Raw genomic sequence first — 4,916 nt, 5'->3', positions numbered from 1 at the left:
TCTATACCTCCACTCAGTTTGTATTCACTGTTAAAAATATTAAAATAAATAAAAAAGAAAGAAATCCACCCACAAATCCACCATGCCAATGCTTTCTCTATTTCCACTTATCTGTACATTGTTCATTAGTTTAATATAGGCATACATAGCTAAACAATGTTGTGTTTATTGAGCACATAACATTTTGCAGTTTTCCCCTCTCTTAGCATTGCATTTTTCATTCACATATTCAACAAGCATTTACTGAGATCTGCTTTATGTCAGCCACTGAGAATTTAGAGCTAAATGACTACATACTAGTTTTTCCATATTTTAAATAATTTACGTAATAATTCCTGTGAAATTGCTCTTTAAATCAAACCCAAATTAATCCAGGTGTTTCTTTTCTTGTCTATTTATAATTTTAGCTTTGAAGAATATGTGTTAATTTACAATATGACCTATAGTATCAAACCATAAAATTAAAATTATCAAGGAAGGAAAATAAATATGCCATGAACCTAGTCAAATAGAATTACTGTAATTGAACATGTAGTTCTGAGATTTCAGGCAAGGCAAAAAAAGAACAGTGAAGCAGTCATTCTCATTGCTTGACTTAAAGCAAGCTCATCATTCTTCTAATGGGGACGGAGATCCTGACTTCCCTACCCAGGAGGGGCTGAAGACAGCATAGGTAGAGGAGGGCCAGCCCTCCCAGGAACTTGGCTGGGAGGAAGAGTAGAGAGTGTTGAAGCTAGGTAGGGGAAATGGGATGTTGGTGGGAAGATTCTGTAGAGAGGCAGAAATCGAGGATTCAGGGAAGACAGGGTCTGACTCACGGGTAGGGTCTCTCAGAAGGTCTGGGACTCATGTGGAAAATGAGGGCGTTTCTTGGATGGCAATTTCTTTTTGTTTTTCAATTTAAATAAGTTTTTTTCAATTTAAATTAGATGAGAGTTTAGGAGAGTGGGGTTGAGGGTTTGAGGAGAGTGGGAAAGGTATCAGGTATTCCTTGTTGAATCTGCTGATAGACTACTGAGGATCTGAATCCAGGAACAGACAGAAGGCAAAGGACAGATCATGACACAAATATCACCAGGGCCCTGGCTCTTGACCCCATACAAACTCTTCCCTATACAAGGTAGGGGACTTGATCTGAAGGTTCTTCTACATCTGCTTTTCTGAGAGTGATGATTCGTCGAGGCTGTGAAGATAGGCAGGTGGCAGAACCAATGGGGCAGCTAGCTGGGAGATTCTAAGGAGTGGAGCAGTTGGGGAGGAAGGAGAGGTTTCAACCCGTTGAGCGCCCGGTTTTACATGGGAAAGGACAGAAGAGACAGGGCTTCAGAGCTGTGGCAGCAGAAGCAGGAACAAACCTCCTGGACAGACAGGCTCCACTCTTCCAGTTGCCTGCGAGTTTAGTCCCTAATCAACACACGTTACTGGAGATTTGATGCTTTAATTTGAGTTGACTGGGATTTGGCTACTAAGTTGTCTCTGAAGGAAGAAAAGCGAAGATATGTGGGCCTGGACACCAACTGCTTTATTTCCCGCAAGAGTTGGCAGGTGAGAGTTCAGGGGCCCACCGTGGCCCTCCTCCTTTCTTCCCTGTCACCTCTGGGCCATGCCCTTGTGAAGCAGGTGAAGTCCAAAGTTCAGGCTGCCTGGTTTCTAATCCTGGCAGCTCCATGTGCTTGGCAGTATAATAATCATGGAGGAGTTTCTTAAGCATTCTAAATCTCAGTTTTCTTCTCTGGAAACTGAGAATACTTATCTCATAAAGTTGTTCTAAAGAATAAATGAGATAATGAACCTGTCTACTTATAACTGTCTACTTATAGTGGAGTGTCTAGCAGATAATAAGTGCCCAGAGTATGTTTTCCCATTGTCCCGTCTACCCCTTTGGCTCTTTTCCTTGATCACCCACTGCCCTTAGTAGGCTGAACAGGTAGTCCTGCATCCATCAGCTTACTCTGGAGTCTGCCTCTCATGATGCCTGTGTATGGGCTGTTTGAAGGATATTGAATGAATGATGTGACCTGATACTTGGGAGTAATTTAGAAATTTTGCTGAGTCTCAGGCACTTTTGAAGGAGACTTTTCAGCACTAACCGTGACAATTTTTCAATAAAAGTCCTAAGCATCTTAAAATTTTTTATTTATTGATTGAGAGAGAGAAGAGAGTGAGGGAGTGTGGGAGAGGGGCAAAAGGAAAGGGAGAGAGAGAATCCCAAGCAGGCTCTGCCCCCAGTGCAGAGCCTGACACCCTGCTGGATCTCACGATCCTGAGATCATGGACCTGAGCAGAAATCAAGAGCTGGACACTTAATGGACTGAATCACCCATGTGCCCCCTAAGGCATTTTAAAAACCCTCAGAAAATAAGTGTTGGTAAGGATGTGGGGAGCCTGGAACACTTATGTATTGCTGGTAGGAATGCAGATGGCACAACAGCTGAGATAAGCATCGTGGTCATTCCTCAGAAAAGTTAAACATAGATTTACCATGGTATCCAGGAATTCCGCTTCTCATTATATAGTCGCGAGAAGTGATTGTAGAAACTCAAATGTATTTGTACACCCATCTAGTCGCTTTATACACAACAGCCAAAAAGGGAAATAACCCAAATGTCTATCAATGAGTGATACGGTAGAATATTATTCAGCCATCAAAAGGAAGGACAACTTGACACTTGCTACAACATGGATGAAACAAAGAAATTATGCTAAGTGAAATAAGCCAGACACAAAGGATAAATATGGTATGGTTTCTCTTAGAGGAGGTTCCCAGAGTATTCAAACTCATAGGGACAGAAAGTAGAGTGGTAATTTCCAGGGAGTGGGAGAGGGTGGGGGGCAAAGGGGAGTTACTGTTTTGGGGCAGAGCTTCAATTTAGGAAGATGAAAGTGTTCTGGGGGTGGATGCAGTGTACATGTGCCTAATGCCACAGAAGCTTATGCTTAAAAATGGTCATAATGGTAGATTTTATGTTAATGTATATTTCATCACACACAAAAAATAACACAAAGAAATTTGTTAAATACTCATACTCTAAACCTTAAGTTATGATTGATCACTGTCATGTGCAAGAACATATTTAAGAGAGGACAAGCACTGACAATTAACAAAATCAAACTAATAACGATATTTACCACATTTTACTCTTCTGTAATGTATTTAATCCAATGGCACAGGGTTTGCCATATATAGGTTGTCAATAAGTAGCCGGTGGTTTTTTTAATCATTGTTACTGCTATTATTGTTTGTATTATTTATTATTTATGTCATTATTGTTTATTATTATTATAATTATTATAAATAATGTATTGTGCTAGGCACCTCTGAAGAGTTGTGGATGGAACAGAATCATGGGCAAGAAAGAAAGGAAATGCGCTTACTATTCTTTTCCTCTGTAGTCCTAGGGCATCTCCTGGGAAAGATACAAAGTATAGAGATTGCCATAGGGCTTCTAGAACAACCAGACACACCTGAATTGTTAAATTCACCAATTCCTTCCACCCTTCCTTTGTTCATTTATCAAGTTTAATTAGGTCCTTAGATGTAATCATTCATACTGGATGATATGGCTGTTGTACATGTAATAAAGTTTGATTCCTTACCTCCGGAAGCTGATAGTCTAGTAGGAGAGATGGGATATGTAATTGTAGTGCATTTGGACATGTCCTGAGTGCACATCCTTTCTCAGAGGCTGAAACATGGAGAGAGGAATAACCACAGTATAGGGGTACAAATACTACCCATGTGTAAATATGTGAAACTAACTGCTGTGGCAGATCTGAACTTGAGCCAATCAGTCCCTTGGATGTCCTCAGGGTTCTTGGCACCCGCTCCCACGTTCTAACATTGTGTTCTTTCTGTTTTTGCCTTTCCTGAGGTGCCGTGGAGAGTTCTCCTGGTCTCGGATTCCGTGATCTGTTGAGGGTCTGAAGAGATGGCTGCAGCAGCGGTAGCTGGACTGATCCCTGTGCTACACTCGGTGGCTGGTGACAAATCCAGCTACTACATTGGGCGGCAGCTGTGGTTTGGCTTCATTGCGGTTTATGGAGTGGTGGTATACGTGGTGCGCATGCCGTGGGCCTCCGTCCATGAAGATTTCTGGTGCCACGGCAACATCACCAATCCTTGTTTGATTGAGTGTTTTGAAAAACGTTTTAGAAGTCCTGTAGTGGGAATTTGGTACTTCTTTTTCTTTATTTTTTTGGCCCTTTTCTTCCTCATGGAATTCTTCTTGGCTCAGATTCGGCACAAGCAGATCAAAGTCAAATTAGTGGAGTCCGTGGCAAGTGAAATGGAGGAAGGCTCCATGGTGGGGATCCAGGAACATGTCCCTTCCCCGAAGAAGTCCATCCTGAACTTCCACCAGGAGAAGATGCTTTTGCTTTTGTACCTTCTTTATTTCCTCCTGCAGGTTGGTGCACAGTGCGTGTTTTCTTTCCTTCTCATGTTCCAACACCTGCCCTTGGTGAGTCAAGCCATCATTCACTGCAGCACCGACAGCTGCCCCGGGCCCTATTTCTGCCTGATCAGGGGTACTATGGAGAAGCGAATGTCCATCTACACCCTCGTCACCTTGTCCTTCATGATCATCCTCTTCTGCTCAGGTTTCTTCATATACAGCATCCATCATTACCTGTTAAAAGGCATTGCCAGTGCAAAGTTTTGGCTTGACTAATTTTGGAAGGTTTTATTGTGAGTCTTTCCTCCCTTGCACTAGGAGCTTCGTATTCCTTTAAATATTGTGTCTGGGGCAGGGCTTCCTCCTGCTAACTTTCTTTGCTTTAGTCCTTCATGAAATAAACCTTGGATGTTCTGTTTCCTTCTTCTACAGCCAGGCTCAGATTGTCTAACTGTGGAGTGGGTGGTACACACTTGATAACATTTCAGAGTTTTCTCAAATGTGTTATCTAATCTTCTCCTC

The 4,916-nt window shown here is 42.1% G+C and overlaps 1 long non-coding RNA gene across 1 annotated transcript; it reads left to right on the top strand.

Moving 5' to 3' along the window:
- Positions 1 to 1,255: 1,255 nt before the first annotated feature.
- LOC309868385 lies at positions 1,256 to 4,825 on the top strand. The gene is made up of 2 exons (XR_014313673.1): positions 1,256 to 1,545; positions 3,873 to 4,825. It is a non-coding gene; the product is annotated as an uncharacterized lncRNA (long non-coding RNA).
- The last annotated feature ends 91 nt before the right edge of the window (positions 4,826 to 4,916 follow it).

The sequence above is a fragment of the Mustela nivalis genome, assembly GCF_964662115.1.
Source record: "Mustela nivalis genome assembly, chromosome: 7".
In the NCBI taxonomy this organism is placed as follows: domain Eukaryota; kingdom Metazoa; phylum Chordata; class Mammalia; order Carnivora; family Mustelidae; genus Mustela; species Mustela nivalis.
Note: the sequence above shows the minus strand (reverse complement) of the source record. Positions and strands in the feature narration are given on the sequence as shown.